The 20,168-nt window shown below is 36.5% G+C and overlaps 1 protein-coding gene and 1 pseudogene across 9 annotated transcripts in view; one reads left to right on the top strand and one right to left on the bottom strand.

Moving 5' to 3' along the window:
• The window catches only part of KLHL13 (kelch like family member 13), a 189,496-nt gene that overhangs the window by 56,190 nt on the left and 113,138 nt on the right, over positions 1–20,168 (top strand). The window lies entirely within an intron of this gene.
• Positions 2,613–3,688, bottom strand: LOC110129881 (uncharacterized protein NKAPD1-like; annotated as a pseudogene).

The raw sequence follows: 20,168 nt of genomic DNA, 5'->3' as shown, positions 1-20,168 counted from the left end.
TAAAGAAGATGTGGTACATTTATACAGTGGAATATTACTCAGCCATGAAAAAGAATGAAATAATGCCATTTATAGCAACATGGATGGATCTAGGGGATGACAGAGGATGAGATGGTTGGATGGCATCACTGACTCAATGGACATGAGTTTGAGTAAACTCCGGGAGTTGGTGATGGACAGGGAGGCCTGGCGTGCTGCAGTCCACGGGGTTGCAAAGAGTCAGACATGACTGAGCAACTGAACTGAACTGAACTGAATGGACCTAGAGCTTATCATATTAAGTGAAGTAAGGTAGATAAAGACAAATATCATATGTGGAATCTAAAAAATGATACAAATGAACTTATTTACAGAACAGAAACAGACTCACAGATGTAGAAAACAAACTTATGGCTACCAAAAGGAAAAGGTGGGAGAGGTATGAATTAGTAGTTTGGGATTAGCAGATACAAACTATTATATATAAAATAGATAAACAACAAGGTCCTACTGTATAACACAGGGAACTATATTCAATATCTTATAATAAACTATAATGGAAAATAATCTGAAAAAGAATATACATATATGTATAACTGAATCACTTTGCTTTATACCTGAAACTAGCACACTGGGGATTTTTCTTTTCTCCTGAGTTTTCAAGCTTTTTACTCAGTGCATGAAGTGACAGCCAGGAAAAAACAAAGTCACTTGATCTGCCATAATGAAAAAAATTCATTTGTGTTCTGCCAGCCTTCCGGTGATATCTTGGTTTCTTAAGACTTAACATAGTAGGATCACAGTAGAAAGCAAAGGGAAATAACAAGATCTCTGCTTGGTCCTTTAATCCAAAGGCAGACTTGGAAGAATTGGATATGTCCCTGAGAAACCCATTTCATTTTAGAATTGATTCAGCCTAGTTTCAGGGAAAATCTAAAGTTCATTAACAGATTAAGAAATGAGCAAGGAAGACAACATTTAAATGACTGTTGCTTGCTCTGAATCCTATTCAGCACACCACTAGACAGCATGACTAGACAGCATGACTGATGCCTAATTCTTCCTCATTTGGTTTAGGACTTAACCTATGACAACTAAATAAATAGTTTTGAACACAAGTACATTTAGGCATTAAGCAATGGAACTAGAAAACCTTTTGCTATCCAATTACCATGTTTAGGTATATACAAAGTGTAACCACAGACCCCGTCCAGCAGAGAAATTTGACAAAAACCCCTGTCTCTACCTGTAACAGCTGTCTGTGGATGTTATCCTGAGTGGAAGGTGTTTGTTCTTATGTTCAGTTCCTTGTTAAGTAAACTGGACCACGCCTGTGGGGCCAATATCCAGAAAGATCAAAGCACCAAGGCTAAAGACAAAAAAAGTCAAGTTGTGGGACCTACTGTATAAACAGACAGAGCAACACAGTATTCCTTTATCATACCATTCTATACTGCACGAGCGCCAATCCATCTCTTGACTCCAGCCCTTGCTTTCCCCAAATTTGACATTGCAATTGGAATACCCAGGTCACTACTGGATTTAGCTTTCTGGGTCCTTTGTTGTTGTTCAGTTGCTAAATTGTGTCCAACTCTTTGTTACCCCATGGACTGTAGCATGCTAGGCTCCCTTCCCCTCTACTATCTTCCCGAGTTTGTTCAAATTCATGTCCATTGAATTGGTGATGCTATCTAACCATCTCATCCTTTGCTGCCCCCTTCTCCTTTTGCCTTCAATCTTTCCCAGCATCAGGTCTTTTCCAATGAGTTGGCTCTTCACATCAGGTGGCCAGAGTATTGGAGTTTCAACTTCAGTATTAGTCCTTCCAGTAAATATTCAAGGTTGATTTCCTTTAGGATTGACTAATTTGATCTCCTTGCAGTCCAAGGGACTCTCAAGAGTCTTTTCCAGCATCACAATTTGAAAGCATCAATTCTTTGGCACTCAGCCTTCTTTATGGTCCAGCTCTCACATCCATACATGACTACTGGAAAAACCATAGCTTTGACTATATGGACCTTTGTCAGCAAAGTGATGTCTCTGCTTTTTAGTACACTGTCTAGGTTTGTCATAGTTTTCCTTCCAAGGAACAAGCGTCTTTTAATTTCATGGCTGCAGTCACCATCTGCAGTGATTTTGGAGCCCAAGAAAATAAAATCTGTCACTATTTCCATTGTTTCCCCATCTATTTGCCATGAAGTGATGGGACTGGATGCCATGATCTTTGTTTTTTGAATGTTGAGTTTTAAGCCAGCTTTTTCACTCTCCTCTTTCACCCTCATCAAGAGGCTCTTTAGTTTCTCTTCACTTTCTGCCATTAGAGTGGTATCATCTGCATATCTGGGTCCTTTAATTTGCTGCATATGCACTCTACCCTAAATGTCATTAATCACAAAAAATAATCTCTTCAAGAAACCTTCATAACAAAATAACAGATTCCCTATTAACAATAAGAGGATCAAGTTTAACAGGCCAAAATAGAAGACAGGAAGTCTGACAGAACTCATGTAGATGGCACAGGAGGTCTCTGACCTCAGGCCCCCTGTGCTGAGCAATAGCGTCACTGGCAAACTCCAAGATATAAGAACTATAAATATCCAGTCATGCAGGAAACAAGAATGTTTCTTTCTCATTTAGTCATCCTCTGAACCCTCAACAGACCTTTCGTCTGTAGCCACTTTCCAGTTTGTGCCTTTGTCCTCTCTTGTATTTCATTGCACAATGAATAGAGTGAATTGTAGGGATGTGGGCTTTTTTTCTCTTTTTCCTTTTACTTTTCTTAGTGTCTCTTTCTCTGAACTGCTGGATGCAGAATCATCTGATGGGGAAGTGTCACTTTCTGCCTCTAAGAATAAAGGAGATTTCTTGAGAGACTTTTTCCTGGATTTTTTCTTGCGTTTATGTGGTTGCTTCCTTTTCCTGGTACTAGAAGCCCCAGTTTCTTCTGAGATCTCACTTGAGGAATCTGCTGTTCTATCTATGGCTTCCTTTTTGCTTTTCTTCTGGTTTGTGTGTGACTTTTTTTTCTGCTTTTTTTTGTGGGACTTCTTTGACTTCTTGTGTTTGTGAGATTCATGGGTAGATGATTTTACCTGGGGAGATGTTTTTGCCCTATTAGACAGCATGTACTATCTTGTTGATCACTGTCTGTTTCAGATTCTTGAGGGTATAACTTTATAGCCACTGTGACCCCATCTGTCTGGCATGTTAGCTTCATAATCATTTAACTACTTGTTCCAGGATTTAGCCTTAAGAAAATCATCATCCACTGCTCCAGAAATTTCATTCTTTGGCTTCTAATAGTCTCTTGACTTTCTTCATCAAAACCATCATTAGGTATCTGGCTTGAACTGCTGGGTCACATTTTCCTTTTGGTCCCCCAGTAAGCATCTTCCATCTGTTTCTCCAGTTTTCTAATTCCTACTGTATCTTTTTTTTTTTTCCATTTATTTTTATTAGTTGGAGGCTAATTACTTTACATCATTGCAGTGGTTTTTGTCATACATTGAAATGAATTAGCCATGGATTTACATGTATTCCCCATCCCGATCCCCCCTCCCACCTCCCTCTCCACCCGATCCCTCTGGGTCTTCCCAGTGCACCAGGCTCGAGCACTTGTCTCATGCACCCAACCTGGGCTGGTGATCTGAGCATCCGTGTGCCAGATGACATTCCTTAAGAGAACTTACCCCGTGGAAACTTCGGACATTCTTCAATCCCTCCATCCTGAGGCAATCAGGCACTTGTTAGTGTGAGATAGGAACCACTCCATTACAAGATTTCCTCCCACTCGGGAAGCAAAGAGTCGGGGCTCAAAGGCACTTCTACACCATGCCTCATGTGGTGGGGGTGGAGGGAGGAAGTGGTCTTTAACATGACATTGTGATTCAGCTGTACTTCAATAAAGAAAAGATGTACAATTCCATAATTTTTAGTAAATTCACAGATATGTGCAAATATTACCAGTCAATTTTGATATATTTTTATCACCAGAAAAATAAACACCTGCTCTTTAGATAACAGTTCTACCACCCACTATCTTCTTCAGTCATAAGCAGCGACAAATCTACTTCCTATCTCTGTGGTTAGCCTTATTTTGGACATTTTATGTGAATGGAGTCATACAATATGTTACCTTATTTGACTGGCTTCTTTAAGTTAGTGTAATATATTCAGTGGTCATCCATGTTGTAGCATGAATCAGAGCTTCCTTCCTTTTTATGGCTAAATGATATTCCATTATAAAAATACAACACATTTTGTTTATTCATTCACAAACTGATAGTCATTGGCATTGTTTCCTACTTTCAGCTATTTTGAATAATGCTGCTATGAACATATATGTAAATGTTTTTTTGTTTGATAAATTGTTTTCAAATCTTTTGGATGGATTCCTTGGAGTGGATGTACAAGTCATATGGTAATTCTATGTTCAGCTTATTTTGGAACTGTAAAACTATTCCACAGAAATTGCACCATTTTGCAAAAATTCCCACTAATATTATACAAGGGTTCTAATTTCTCCATCCCCTAGCCAACATTCATTATTACCTGGTTTTGTTTTGTTTTTCATAATAGCCATCCTAATGGGTGAGAAGTAGTATCTCAATATTAATTTGATTTGCGTTTTGCCTGTGATTAGTGATGTTGAGCATCTTTTCATGTTTTGTTGGTCATTTGTGTATCTTCTCTACAGAAATATCTATTCATGATCTTTGTTCAATTCCTGATTGAATTGTTTATTGTTGATGAGTTGGAATTCTGTGTATTAATCCCTTATCAGACATATATTTGCGAGTATTCCCCCCATCCTATAGGTTGTCTTTTCACTTTTCTTGATAATGTACTTCAGTACATAAAAGTTTTTTAATTTTGATGAAGTTCAAATTATATTTTGTTTTGTTGTTTATGGTTTTGGTATCATAGTTAGGAATTGTTTGCCAAAACTGAGGACATAGGGATTTACCTCTATGTTTTCTTCTATTTCATCATTCAGCCCTAACATTTAGCTTTTTGATTTTAGTTGTATTTGTATATGGTATGAAGTAAGGGTCCAGTTTCATTCTTTTGCATGTGGCTATACAATTGTGTGTAGTACCATTTGTTAAAGAGACTGTTCTCTGCCTATTGAATAATCTTAGCACTCTTATTGAAAAGCAGTTTACCAAAGATCAGTTCAGTTCAGTCGCTCAGTCGTGTCCAACTCTTTGTGTCCCCATGGATTGCAGCATGCCAGGCCTCCCTGTCCATTATCAAATCCTGGAGTTTACTCAAACTCAGATACATGGCTTTATTTCTGGACTATCAGTTCTGTTCTCTTGATCCCTATGTCAGTTCTTATGCCAGTACCAAACTGTTTTGATTACCATTGCTTATTAGTAAGTTTTGAAATTAGGAAATTTGAGTCTTTCTACTTTGTTCTTGTTTTTCAATATTGTTTTGACTATGCTAAGTCCCTTGCAGTTATATATGAACTTTAGAATCAGCTAGACAGTTTCTACAAGGAAGTCATTTGAGATTCTGATAGGCTCTATGTTAAATCTTCAGATCAGTTTGGGGAGCATTGCCATCTTAACATTATTAATTCAATCCATGAACATAGGATATTTACCCATTTATTTAGATCTTATTTTTCAGCAATGTTTTGTAGTTTTCAGAGTACAACTTTTGTGCTTCTTTTGTTAAATTTATTCCAAAATGTTCTTTCCTTTTGCGTACTATTATTAATGAAATTTTTCTTAATTCCATTTTATATTTTTTATTGCAACTATAGAAGTACAACTGATTTCTACATATTGAAATTGTATCCTGTAACCTTGATGAACTCATTTATTAATTCTAACAGTCTTTTTACCCAGTTCCTTAGGATTTGCTATGTGTAAGTTCATGTCATCTGCTAATAGAGAAAGTTTCATTGCCTCCTTTCCAATCTGATGCCTTTTATTTTTTTTTTTCATGTAACTCCATGGCTGATTCATGTCAATGTATGACAAAACCCACTACAATATTGTAAAGTAATTAGCCTCCAACTAATTAAAATAAATGGAAAAAAAAAAGAATAATATTTTTTTCTTGACTATTTGCCTTGGCTACTACTTTGAGCACATTATTGAATAGAAATAGTGAGAGCAGTTACCCTTGTTTTGTTCTTGATTGTCCAGGACAAGCATCCAATCTTTCATCATTAAGTATTGCATTAAATTAACATTTATCTTGATTACTGAGTTTTGGGGAACCCCTGAAAGTTTTCAGCCTGTGATGTCACTCAATTTACTTCAGTCCTGGACCTGCACTTTAAAAAGATTTGAAGAAAATTATAAAAACTCCTAAGGATTCTACTGTACAAGTGGCATTTTCTTCTCTTCCTGTTTTGAAGAAAACATCTATAAATCACAGTTCATGCATTCATTGTTTTGAGTGAGTTTAATTTGTGGAAAAAGATCCAGTTAGCAGGCTTATATACAAAGAAAAAGCCTTGTCTCTAGATCAAATGATAAGGCAAGTCACAAATGATTCCTATTTTAACTTTTTTGAATAATCAACAAACCTCAGGCCTGTATGTATCCCATAATATGGCTTATACTATGGATATGAAAGATTGTATAAAGTATAGAGCTACCTACACTTCCCTTACTGTCTTCTTTAGTTTTGTTAAGTTTGCTAAACTTATTGTCAGGGGCCCAGGAAAACTATTATCTTTATCCAGACCTGCATGTTCTGTGTACTCCCTTGAATCCCTTGCACAGTGTAAGTTGAGTGACCTAATTAATAAAGTGGAGATTTATTTTGGAAAAGTTTTTGTCAGGAATGTTGTCTTTCTGTGGAACTCTGATTAGTGAATTATCATTTAAAGGTTTTTACCGTATTTGAAAGTCACTCACTAAAAAGAGATAAAACTCCAGTAAATGGACTGTACTAATTGTGATCAGGCCAGATGTTTGTTGTATTCATTGAATTGACTCATGCTGATTATGACTGAATGGTGTGTTAGCAGTATTCTATCTTTTTAAAAGGAAATTCTTTGTTTTTTTAATTTAATGTTGAAGAATATAATAAACTTTTAGAACACAGATTGCAATTAAATATATTTTTTGCTAAGATTGATTAGATTATGGTATATAACTTACAGTGGATCTTAGTTAGAGTTCTTAATATAATTAGCTGATCATGTGGGTAGAATTCAATACATTCTTCTTGGTCAGAATAACAAATATTATATAACATAAATATTATGTAATATATGAGTGGACTTTTAAAAACCTGTTTACATTTTTCAAAATTTTCACATAAATATTTTGTCCAAAATATAGTCAAAGGATAAGCATCTTCTGTTCATATTGACCTAAATCATTGGGGGAATAATTGACACTTTTTAAAGAAATCAGTGGTAAAATGCTGATTTTACCACTAGGAAAGAAATACTTTCATTTCTTTTGCTATTGTGTAGGTTTGGCTTAGTGTTTAGAGCATGGACTTCAGATTTCAGCTATAAATTGATTTGAAAACTAGTATCTTTAAGCTGAAAGGCCCCCAGTGCAAAGACAATAAAATGATTCATTCTTTACTTTTATAATACTAGAAAAATATAATGTAATAGAAACACTGCATTGCATCTGGATTTTTCAAGTCACTTGGAGCTTGATTATTCCATTATATTGGAGACAAAAGCATTTTTGTTTTAAGATAGCTTATGAATCTCATTTTGCTTGGATAAACAGCTTTCTGGTAAGGTGATTACTGTAATATAAAAGCACTTAAGAATTTTACCCTTTGGAACATGGAGGACAAATTCAATTTTGGCCAGCTAGCATGGGGATGGGAAAAAGCAGCAACCTTCACCTGCTTTCTTAAACTAACCCCAAACTGGAAGCTTTAATGATGAACCCACTTAATTGCCTTCTCCAGTAAAATGTACAATAAATTTTTGTTTATCTTCTCTAATTTTCTGTAAAGATTTCATTTAAAAGATTTTCTGTAAACTTTTTTCTTCTTCATTGTCTTGCTCCCTCTCTTTTCTTTAAAATTGAGTTATAATTGACATATCACATTATTAATTTCAGTTACACAGCATAATGAATCGATATTTGTATATAGTTTGAAATGATCACTTGAGGAAGTCTAGTTAGCATCTGTCACTGTGTATCATTACAGCTCTTTATTCTTGTGATGGGAACTTTTAAAATTTACTCTTAACAAATTTCAAATGCAGTACAGTATCATTAACTATAGTCACCATGCTGTACATTACTTTGTCACTTTCTTTTGAAATATAATATTTTTATGTACCAAGGGTTTTTATAAATTTTTATAGAAATGTAGTTGATTTATAATCTGTTGGTTTCAGATGTACAGCAAGGTGATTCACATATACATATATTCTTTTGAAAATTCTTTTTGTTGTACATTACTACAAGATACTGAGTAGAGTTCCCTGTGCTTTACAGTAGGTCTTTGATGATTATCTATTTTATATATAGTAATGGGTATATTTTAATACCAAACTCCTAATTTAATCCCTCTCCCAACTTTTCCCCTTTGATAGCCATGTTTGTTTTCTGTGTCTATGAGTCTGTTTCTGTTCTGTATATAAGTTCACTTGTATCATTTTTGTAGATGTATAAGCAATATCATAATTCTGTTTGGCTTTCTCTGTCTTACTTCACTTAATATGATAATCTCTAGGTCCATCCATGTTGCTGCAAATGGCATTATTTCATTCTTTTTAATGGCTGAGTAATAGTGATTCCATTGTATATATGTACCACATCTTCTTTATCCATTCATCTGTTGATGGACATTTAGGTTGCTTCTGTGTCTTGGCTGTTGTAAATAGTGCTGCAGTGAACACTGGAGTGCATGTATCTTTTCAAATTATAGTTTTGTCTGGATATATGCCCACGCGTAGGGTAGCTGGGTGCTATGGTAATTCTATTTTTAGATTCTTAAGTAACTTCCATACTGTTCTCCATGGTGGTTGCACCAGTTTACATTCCCACCAACAGTGTTGGAGGGTCCCCTTTTCTCCACACCCTCCCCAGCATTTATTATTTGTAGACTTTTTGATGATGGCCATTCTGACTAGTGTGAGGTGATACCTCATTATAGTTTTGACTTGCATTTCTCTAATAATTAGCAATGCTGAGCATCTTTCATGTACCTTTTGGCCATCTGTATGTCTTCTTTAGAGAAATATCTATTTAGATCTTCTGCCCATTTTTTGATTGGGTTGTTTGGTTTTTTTATATTGAGCTGTATGAGCTGTTTATATATTTTGGAAATTAATCTCTTGTCAGTCACATAATTTGCAAATACTTTCTCCCTTCTGTATGTTGTCTTTTCATTTTGTTTATGGTTTCTGTTACTTTGTCATTTTCTTGTTTGTATAAGTAAAGATACAGGATTCTTCATGGGTTTAGTAGCATCTGAGCAGTGTCTTACTATCTTTTGAATGTAAAAATGTGGAAAATAGTATGGAGGTTTCTCAAAAAACTAAAAATAGAACTACCATATGACCTAGCAGTTCCACTCCTAGGTATATATCTGAAAAAAGAAACGAAAACACTAATTTGAAAAGATACATTTACCCCAGTGTTCATAGAAGCATTATTTATAATAGCTAAGATACAGAAACAACCGAAGTGTCCATCAACAGATGAACTGATAAAAAGATGTGATACACACACACACATAGGAATGCTATGTAGGCATTAAAATGAAAGTTTTGCCATTTACAGCAACATGAATGGACTTGGAGTGTATTACGTTTAGTGAAATTTGTTATCACTTATATGTAGAATCTAAAAAATAAAACAAGCTAGTGAATATAACAAAAAAGAGACATACTTGTAGATATAAAGAACAAAATAGTGGTCATCAGTTGGGAGAGGGAAGTAAGTAGGGGAAAGATACGAGTGAAGGATTAAGAGATACAGACTACTATGTATAAAATAAATAAGCTACAAGAATATATTATACAATACAGGGAATATAACCAATATTTTATAATAACTATAGATGGAGCATACCTTAAAAAATTGTGAATCACTTTTTTGTATACCTGAAACTTATCTAATATTGACTATAACTCAGTAAATTTTTTTTAATGTGGCGAAGGATAATAATGTGTCTTTAACATGCTGAGTTTCTCTTGGTTTCTGACACACGCACACACACAAATTGAGGTTGAACATCTCTTCTTATGCTTGTTTGTTGTTGTTCTTCTAGGAAAGGCCTGTTCAAATACTTGCCCATTGGGTTCCCCATCTTTATAAATGATTTTGAGGGGACTACTTTCTGTATGATGAGCATTAAACTTTTGCCTGGGACTCCTTGGTGACTCAGTGGTAAAGAATCTGCCTGCCAGTGCAGGAGACACAGGTTTGATCCCTGATCCGGGAAGATCCCACATGCCGTGGAGCAACTAAGCCCGTGTGCCACAACTACTGAGCCTGTGCTCTAGAGTCCTGAAGCCACAGCTCCTGAGCCTGCATGCCACAGCAGCTGACTTCTGCATGCCCTAGAGCCCATGCTCCACAACAAGAGAAGCCACTGCAATGAGAAGCCTGCGCACTGCAACTAGAGAGCAGCCCCCACTGCCACAACTAGAGAAAAGCCCTGCAGCAGTGAAGACCCAGCACAGTCACAAATAAGTACATAAATAAAAATCTAAAAAGAAAACCTTTTGCCTGTAGTAGTTGTTACAGTCCCTCTCCACTTCCCCTTGTCTTTTAAGTGTGTTGCGCCATATAAACTTGTAACTTCTTTTTAAACTAACAACCATACAGACCACTTTTATTTTCTTTATGGCTTCTGTGTATTTTGTTGGCCCTTAAATTTTTTTTATGTTCTATTAAAAAGATACGCTCTCCTATTCAGTAGGTTGCCTTTTTCTTTTCTTGATAAGTTTCCTTTGTTGTGCAAAAGCTTTTAAGTTTAATTAGCCCCATTTGTTTATTTTTGCTTTTGTTTCCCCTTTCTGTGGAGACAGATCCAAAAACATGTTGCTTAGACCAAGGTCAAAGAGTCTGTTGCTTTTGCTTTCTTCTAGGAGTTTTATAGTTTAATATCCAAAATGTATAAAAAACTTATACCCCTCAATATCTAAAAAACAATGATTGAAAAATAGACAGAAGACCTGAATAGGCATTTTTGCATAGAGGACATACAGATGGGCAACAGACACATGAGAATATGCTCAACATCATTAATCATCAGGAAAATGCAAATCAAAACCACAGTGAGATAGCACCTTACACCTGTCAGGATGGCTGTCATCAAAACAGCAGGAAATGATAAGTGTTGGCAAGAATGTGGAGGTAAAGGAACCTTTGTGTACTATCAGTGGGAATTAAATTGGTGCAGCCACAGTGGAAAATATTACGGATGTTCTTAAAAAAAAAGAAAATAAAACTACCATGTGATCCAGCAACTTGATTCCTGGGTATTTATCAAAAGAAAACAAAAATACTAACTAGAAAAGATATATGCACCCCAGTGTTCATAGCATTATTCATAATAGCCAAGATATGGAAACACCCTAAATATCCATCAATAGATGAATTAATAAAGATTTGGTATATATATACAATGGAATACTACTCAGTTATCCATCAACAGATGGGTTAATAAAGAAGACTTGGTATATATATGCAATGGAATATTATGCAGTCGTTTTGAAAAATAAAACTTTATTAAATTAAAAAAAACAAAATTTTGCAATTGTGTCAACATGGATAGACCTGGATGGTTTTGTACCTAGTGAAATAAGCCAGACAGAGAAAGTCCAATACAGTGTTTTCACTTATCTGTAGAATCTAAAAAATGAAACAGATGAACAATTATAACAAAATAGAAACAGACTCAGATATGGAGAACAAACTAGTTGTTACCCAAGGATAGGAAGTAGCAGGAGGAGCAAACTAGGTGAAGGGGATTAAGAGGTACAGACTACTAAGTATAAAATATTTACAAGGATGTAATTTACAGCACAGGGAATATCCTTTTTGTATGGAGTGTATTCTATAAAAATATTAAGTTACTATTTTGTACACCTGAAACTAATATAATGTATGTTAACTGCAATTAAAAACAAAGAAGAAAATAAACTGCATTTTTTGTAATTTGAAAATGTGAACATTAAACAGGAAAAAAATCTCCTTTATATTATTCTACTTTTATATATTTTTTTCATATTTAGAGATTTAATTCCTCTGAGGTGTATATATATGGTATAGATAAAACTTCTATTTTTTTCTCACTAGTGTATCCAGTTTCCTCACAAATATTTATTGAGAATTTCATCTTTTTTTTGCTAATTGTGACTACCACATTCAGCATAGTTAATAACCGTATTTATTTTGATCTATTTTTAGATTCTGTTCTGTTGCTCCTTCTGTCTGTTCCCATGCTAGTACCACACTGTTTTAATAGTTACTGTACCTTAATAGTACATCAAGTGGAAGTTGCTTCCCCCCATTTGGGCAATTTTTATGTGTTACATCTCCCATTGAACTATAGTTTCAGCATGTAAAATATCCATCCTCCTCCACAAGAAAAATCTGACCCTTTGCTAATTTGATTTAGATTGCATTGCATTTCTATATGAATTTTGGGTAAAATGTCTGTTTTTCAATATTCTTGTCTGGGGGGTATCTGTGTCCATGTATTCATTTATTCAGGTCCTTCCCTGGCGACTCAGATGGTAAAGAATTTGCCTGCAATGTGGAATACCTGGGTTCGATCCCTAGGTTGGGAAAATGCCCTGGAGGGGGCATGGCAGCCACTTCAGTATTCTTGCCTGGAGAATCCCATGAACAGAGAAGCCTGGCAGGCTATAGTCCAAAGGGTCACAAAGAGTCGGACATGACTGAGTGACTCACTTCTTAAAAATTATTTTGTGAAATTTTATTTTTACAAGTCTTTCACATTTCTTTTTAGGCTTATTCCTAGTTATCTTACAAATCTATGTCTTTGTGGAACTGATATTCTTGTAGTGGTCAATTTACTGTGTTAGTTTTCCAGTTAATTCTTCCATTCAGTTCAGTTCAGTTCAGTTGCTCAATCGTGTCTGACTCTTTGCGACCCTATGGACTGCAGCACTCCAGGCCTCCCTGTCCATCACCAACTCCCAGAGTTTACTCAAACTCATGTCCTTTGAGTCGGTGATGCCATCCAACTGTCTCATCCTCTGTCGTCCCCTTCTCCTCCTGCCCCCAATCCCTCCCCGCATCAGGGTCTTTTCAAATGAGTCAACTGTTTGCATGAGGTGGTCAAAGTATTGGAGTTTCAGCTTCAGCATCAGTCCCTCCAATGAACACCCAGGACTGATCTCCTTTAGGATGGACTGGTTGGATCTCCTTGCAGTCCAAGGGACTCTTCAAGAGTCTTCTCCAACACCACAGTTCAAAAGCATCAATTCTTCAGTGCTCAGCTTTCTTTATAGTCCAACTCTCACATCCATACATGACTACTGGAAAAACCATAGCCTTGACTAGATGGACCTTTGTTGGCAAAGTAATGTCTGCTTTTTAATATGCTGTCTAGGTTGGTCATAACTTTCCTTCCAAGGAGTAAGCGTCTTTTAATTTCATGGCTGCAGTCACCATCTGCAGTGATTTTGGAGCCCTCACAAAGTCTGCCGCTGTTTCCACTGTTTACCCATCTTTTTGCCATGAAGTGATGGGACTGGATGCCATGATCTTAGTTTTCTGAATGTTGAGCTTTAAGCCAACTTTTTCACTCTCCTCTTTCACTTTCATCAAGAGGCTCTTTAGTTCTTCTTTGCTTTCTGCCATAAGGGTGGTATCATTTGCATATCTGAGGTTATTGATATTTCTCCTGACAATCTTGATTCCAGCTTGTGCTTCATCCAGCCCAGTGTTTCTCATGATGTACTCTGCATATAAGTTAAATAAACAGGGTGACAATATACAGCCTTGATGTACTCCTTTCCCGATTTGGAACCAGTCTGTTGTTCTGTGTCTAGTTCTAACTGTTGCTTCTTGAGCTGCATACAGGTTTCTCAGGAGACAGGTCAGATGGTTTGGTATTCCCATCTCTTTCAGAGTTTTCCACAGTTTATTGTGACCCACACAGTCAAAGGCTTTGGCATAGTCCATAAAGCAGAAATAAATGTTTTTCTGGAACTCTCTTGCTTTTTCGATGATACAGCGGATGGATGTTAGCAATTTGATCTCTGGTTTCTCTGCCTTTTCTAAAACCAGCTTGAACATCTGGAAGTTCACAGTTCACATATTGTTGAAGCCTGGCTTGGAGAATTTTGAGCATTACTTTACTAGTGTGTGAGATGAGTGCAATTGTGTGGTAGTTTGAGCATTCTTTGGCATTGACAAAATGTGGTCCACTGGAGAAGGGAATGGCAAACCACTTCAGTATTCTTGCCTTGAGAACCCCATGAACAGTATGAAAAGGCAAAAAGATAGGACACTGAAAGATGAACTCCCCAGGTCGGTAGGTGCCCAATATGCTACTGGAGATCAGTGGAGAAATAACTCCAGAAAGAATGAAGAGACGGAGCCAAAGCAAAAACAACACCCAGTTGTGGATGTGACTGGTGATGGAAGCAAGGTCCGATGCTGTAAAGAGCAATATTGCATAGGAACCTGGAATGTTAGGTCCATGAATCAAGGCAAATTGGAAGTGGTCAAACAGGAGATGGCAAGAGTGAATGTCGACATTTTAGGAATCAGCGAACTAAAAAATTCTTCTGGACTTTAAATAAAAACTTTCATGTTATCTGTAAATCTTAGATCTTAAAAGTGTCATCCATGGTCTAGCAGCAGCAGCATTCTTTTTGAACCTCTTAGAAAAGCAAATTCTCTGGATCCATCCCTCATCAACTGACTGAGAAACTCGGAGGTAGAGCCCAGTGGTCTGTGTTCATCTTGCTTTCCAGAGAACTCTAATACATAGTCAAGTTTGAGGACCACTGGTGTAAATGATAGTTTTTATTTTTTCTTAACCATATTTTCACTTCTCACCTCTATTTTCTTGCAAGATGTGTATGTAACAGTTCACAGTCTGTTACATAGATGGATTATATAGAATGGACTTTGAAGAGCTTGAGACTAATTAGTTACTTTCCAGAGAAACACTGGAGAGGGGAATGATGGGAAATGAATACTTTCTTAACCAGGTGAATGAGTGGGGGGGTGTACTTAACCTCAGACGAGGTTGATTGGGTCAGAGAAATTAAGTATATTAAGATGAATTTTAGCCATTATTATATGAAAACAGTAACTATTAGAAAATCAAATAGAATTGCATTAATACAAGGACAATAACTTCCTTCAACATTGGTAAAAGACAAATGATTCCATTAACCAATAATATATCCCAAAGGCATCCATAAAGCCTTTTATAAGTGTCAGCATGAAAAGGGACTTCCATTGGATCACACTGAAGAAGCAAGGAGTGGTATTATTGCAGAAAGCAGTGTAACTGCATGGTGTAGGTATATCAATAAAGAGCAAGATGGTAGCGACCACGTGGGCAGGTTGCCCCCATGACTGCAGCAAGAAAAGTGAAATTATTAAGAGTGTGTCAGTCACTTTGGCATACAGCCAGGGGAAGGAAGAAACCTGTGGGTTATGGAACGTGGGGATCCAGTGTATTTGGTTGGAGGAAGCCAGGCAGGCTGATCTCCTACATAAAAGGTATATTCTGAAATCAGCTGTCACTGCAGCCGTTTGTACAGTGCAACTGTTATCCTTTGTTGATATCCTTTGCACATTTTGTTAGGGGTGCTTATGTGGGAACATTCTACATGGTTCTAGTTGGTTTCAGAATTTCTCTAGGGAAAAATCATCACCCAGCTCAAATCTCTTGCTCTATTGTTTTAGGGTAGGACCTCTTAGTGCCATGGGTGGGAGGGGAGTGTGGTGTCTGTCATGTGTGAAAGCTGGAGGATTCAATAGTCTGTGACATGTTAAAAATTAACCTTTAAGTAACAAATTATTTATGTTCCTTAAATTCCAAAGTTTGGGATTTCAAAATGATTTTGAATTTTTCATGACACTGCTACATACAACTTGAATTAGAGAGAAGAGCAGTTCTGGACAACTTTTCTACAGGTTGCCATGTTTTGCTTTTGTAATGTTTAGCACTTTTCACTGATCTTCTCTGTCAGCTTTCTTTTTTCACTGTACTTATCAAAATTTTAGTTGAAGACATATGATTATAGAAACTCTTAAAAATTTCTTTTATATAACATCAGCTTAGTTCATAAGCAGGGCTTTCCTTACATGGTGTGAAATTGGCTAGGCATATCTCAAATCTCATTATTTTTAAAGCTGTTGGTTCTTAGATAGGGTAGGAAAGTGAGACTGTGGGGTTTAATTAAATACTAAGTCATAAACTAGAGTCTCTATTTGAAATATTATCTAAGTATATGACAGGTGATTAAGAATTATTAGATTTGTGAATTACTTAAATGCTTGAGAGTAAAATTAGTTGAGCTTATGCAAGATATCTCAGCTATCAGAAACAGTCTTGTCAGTTTTATTTCTTATGATCCAAGTAGAATATTTTAAAGGCAAAATCACAATTAGGTTTTTGTCAGGTGTGTGCTCTGAGTAACAACTAGTCTCCCTTTTATTTATCAGAGTATTTATGGCCATGTGAGAATTGTGTCTTTTTAATTACAGTATGTGTCTGGGTATATATTTGTCCTGTCCTTTTTTTTTTTTCCGTTAAATGTTGGCCTTTATATGCCATGTCTTGTCTGCTTGTCTACACAATCCCTACTTTAGGGCAGAGATAATATATGATACTTTTTTAGTTTCTTTTCATTAAAACAACACGTGCACCCCAATGTTCATTGCAGCACTGTTTATAATAGCCAGGACATGGAAGCAACCCAGATGCCCATCAGCAGACGAATGGATGAGGAAGCTGTGGTACATATACACCATGGAATATTACTCAGCCATTAAAAAGAATTCATTTGAATCAGTTCTAATGAGATGGATGAAACTGGAGCCCATTATACAGAGTGAAGTAAGCCAGAAAGATAAAGACCATTACAGTATACTAACACATATATATGGAATTTAGAAAGATGGTAACAATAACCCTATATGCAAAACAGAAAAAGAGACTCAGATGTATAGAACAGACTTGTGGACTCTGGGAGAAGGCGAGGGTGGGATGTTTCAAGAGAACAGCATTGAAACATGTATATTATCTAGGGCGAAACAGATCACCAGCCCAGGTTGGGTGCATGAGACAAGTGCTCGGGTCTGGTGCACTGGGAAGACCCAGAGGGATGGGGTGGAGAGGGAGGTGGGAGGGGGGACCGGGATGGGGAATACATGTAAATCCATGGCTAATTCATTTCAATGTATGACAAAAACTACTGTAATGATGTAAAGTAATTAGCCTCCAGCAAATAAAAATAAATGGAAAAAAAAAAATTTCAAGCATAGGGAAAAGTTGTTATTTAGTTGCTAAGTCGTTTCTGACTCTGCAACCCGACTGTAGTCCACTAGGCTCCTCTTGTCCATGGGATTTCCCAGACAAGAATACTGGAGTGAGTTGCCATTTCCTTCTCCAAAGGATCTTCCTGACCCAGGGATTGAACCACATCTCCTGCATTAGCAGGTGGATTCTTTACAACTAGCCACCAAGGAAGCCCTGCAGGGAAAAGTACAGAGGCCAGTATAACAAATGCTCACATAGTGAAAGTTGCTCAGTTGTGTCTGACTCTTTGCAACCCCATGGATTATACAGTCCATGGAATTCTCCAGGCCAGAATACTGGAGTGGGTAGCCTTTCCCTTCTCCAGGGGATCTTCCCAACCCAGAGATCAAACCCTGGTCTCCTGCATTGCAGGCAGATTCTTTACCAGGTGAGCCACAAGGGAAGCAACTGTGCAGTATCTTAATGTTTTGCCATATTTGTTTCAGATGCTTAGCAAGATGTTAGATACAGGCAGAACTCCCAATGTATCCCTCCCCAGTTGCATTTCTCACCCTTCTCTTGAGGTAATGACTATGCCAAATTTTCTTATCATTCCTATGAATATTTTTATGCTTTTTCTATGTATGTATATGTGCGTGTCTGTATGTCATCTGGTATTATCTTATGTGCTTTTGAAATTTATTTCATAGTATTGTACTTCTTTTAGTTTGAATTTTTAATTGAAGTATAGTTGATTCACAATGTTGTGTTAGTTTCAAGTGTACAGCAAAGTGATTCAGTTATACACACACAAACACACATATATTCTTTTTCAGATTCTTACCCCTTATTATAAAATATCAAGTATAGTTTCCTGTGTTATACAGTAGGACCTTATATTTTATTTATAGTAGTGTCTATATGTTATTCTAGAATTCCTAATGTATCCCTCCTCCCCCCTTTCCCCTTTGGTAATCATAGTTTGTTTTCTGTATCAGTGGGCCTATTTCTGTTTTGTTAATAAGTTCATTTGTATCACTTTTTTAAGGTTCTACACATAAGCAATATCATAATGTTTGTTTTTCTTTCCCTGGCTTACTTCACTTAGTATGATATCTCTAGGTCCATTCATGTTGCTGCAAATGGCATTATTTCATTCTTTTTTATGACTGAGTAGTATTCCATTGTGTATATGTACCACATCTTCTTTATCCATTCATCTGTCAGTGACATTTAGGTTGCTTCCATGTCTTGGCTGTTGTAAACAGTGCTGCAGTAAACATTGGGGTGCAATGTGTATCTTTTCAAAGGACAGCTTTTTGCAGATATATGGAGTGGGATTGCAGGGTCATTAGGTGGCTCTATTTTTAGTTTTTAAAGGAACCTCCATACTTGCTCTCCATGGAGGCTACACCAGTTTATAGTCCCACCAACAGTTTATAAGGGTTCCCTTTTCTTCATACCCTCTCCAGCTTTTATTATTTATAGACTTTGATGATGGCCATTCTGACCAGTGTGAGGTGATACTTCATTGTAGTTTTGATTTGCATTCCTCTAAGTAGCAGTGTTGAGCGTCTTTTTGTGTTCCTTTGGCAATCCGTATATCTTCTTTAGAGAAATGTCTGCTTATATCTTCTGTCAGCTTTCTTGTCTCACTGTACTTAATCAAAATTTTAGTTGAAGACCTATGATTATAGAAACTCTTAAAATTTCTTTTATATAACATTGGCTTAGTTCATAAGCAGGGCTTTCCTTACATGGTGTGAAATTGGCTTTTCATCTTTTGCCCATTTTTGTAATTGAATTGTTAATTTTTTTTATATCGAGCTGTACAAGCTATTTGTATATTTTGGAGATTAATCCCTTGTTGGTCACATCATTTGCAAATATTTTCTTCCATTCTGTAGATTGTCTTTTTGTTTTGTTTATGGTTTCCTTTGCTGTGCAAAAGCTTTTGAGTTTAATTAGGTACCATTTGTTTATTTTTGTTTTTATTTCCATTACTCTAGGAGACAGATCCAAAAAGATTGATTTATGTCAAAGAGTGTTCTGCCGATGTTTTCTTGTGGGAGTTTTTTTTTTTTTTAAATGTAATGCTTTTCAGATATACCTGCTCTAGTATCTCTGTTACTAAAACAGAGTAAAACAAAACATTATCTACTTCCATCCTATATCTCATTCCATCTGTTGTTGTTGTGCTTGGTCGCTCAGTTGCCTGAATCTTTGCGATCCTGTGAACTGTAGCCTGCCAGGCTCCTCTGTCCATGGGATTTTCCAGGCTACTACCTATTTATATCTCTTGCTAAGTGTTGTGTGTGCTTATTTCCTGTCTTCATGCTCTCTTAAACGCACAATAATGAGCCTTTCTGCCACCATTCCATGTAAACAGTTCTTATCCAGGTGATCAGTGACCTCCCAGTTACCACACCAAGTTGTTATTCTCCATTTATCACTTACCCGATCAGCAACATTGGACACATTTGGTTACCTTCTAAGTTATTTCCTAGAACACTTTTGTTTACCTTCTAAATTACTGCACCTCTTCGGTTTTCCTCCTCCCTCATGGCTGCTCCCTCTCATGCCTTTTGCTGCATTCTTGCTAGCTTTGTTTGGCAATAAATTGAATACAAAAGTTTAGGATGAATAGTGACCATCTCTCCCTGCCACCCTCAAAACCCATATCCCTTCTCACTAATAAAAAATATAAACAGACTTCATTTGTGTGTGCATGTTTGTGTAAATTCTATGGTGGGAACAGTGCTTCATTTTAA

The sequence above is a fragment of the Odocoileus virginianus genome, unplaced genomic scaffold (assembly GCF_023699985.2).
Source record: "Odocoileus virginianus isolate 20LAN1187 ecotype Illinois unplaced genomic scaffold, Ovbor_1.2 Unplaced_Scaffold_1, whole genome shotgun sequence".
NCBI classification, from domain to species: Eukaryota; Metazoa; Chordata; class Mammalia; order Artiodactyla; family Cervidae; genus Odocoileus; species Odocoileus virginianus.
Note: the sequence above shows the minus strand (reverse complement) of the source record. Positions and strands in the feature narration are given on the sequence as shown.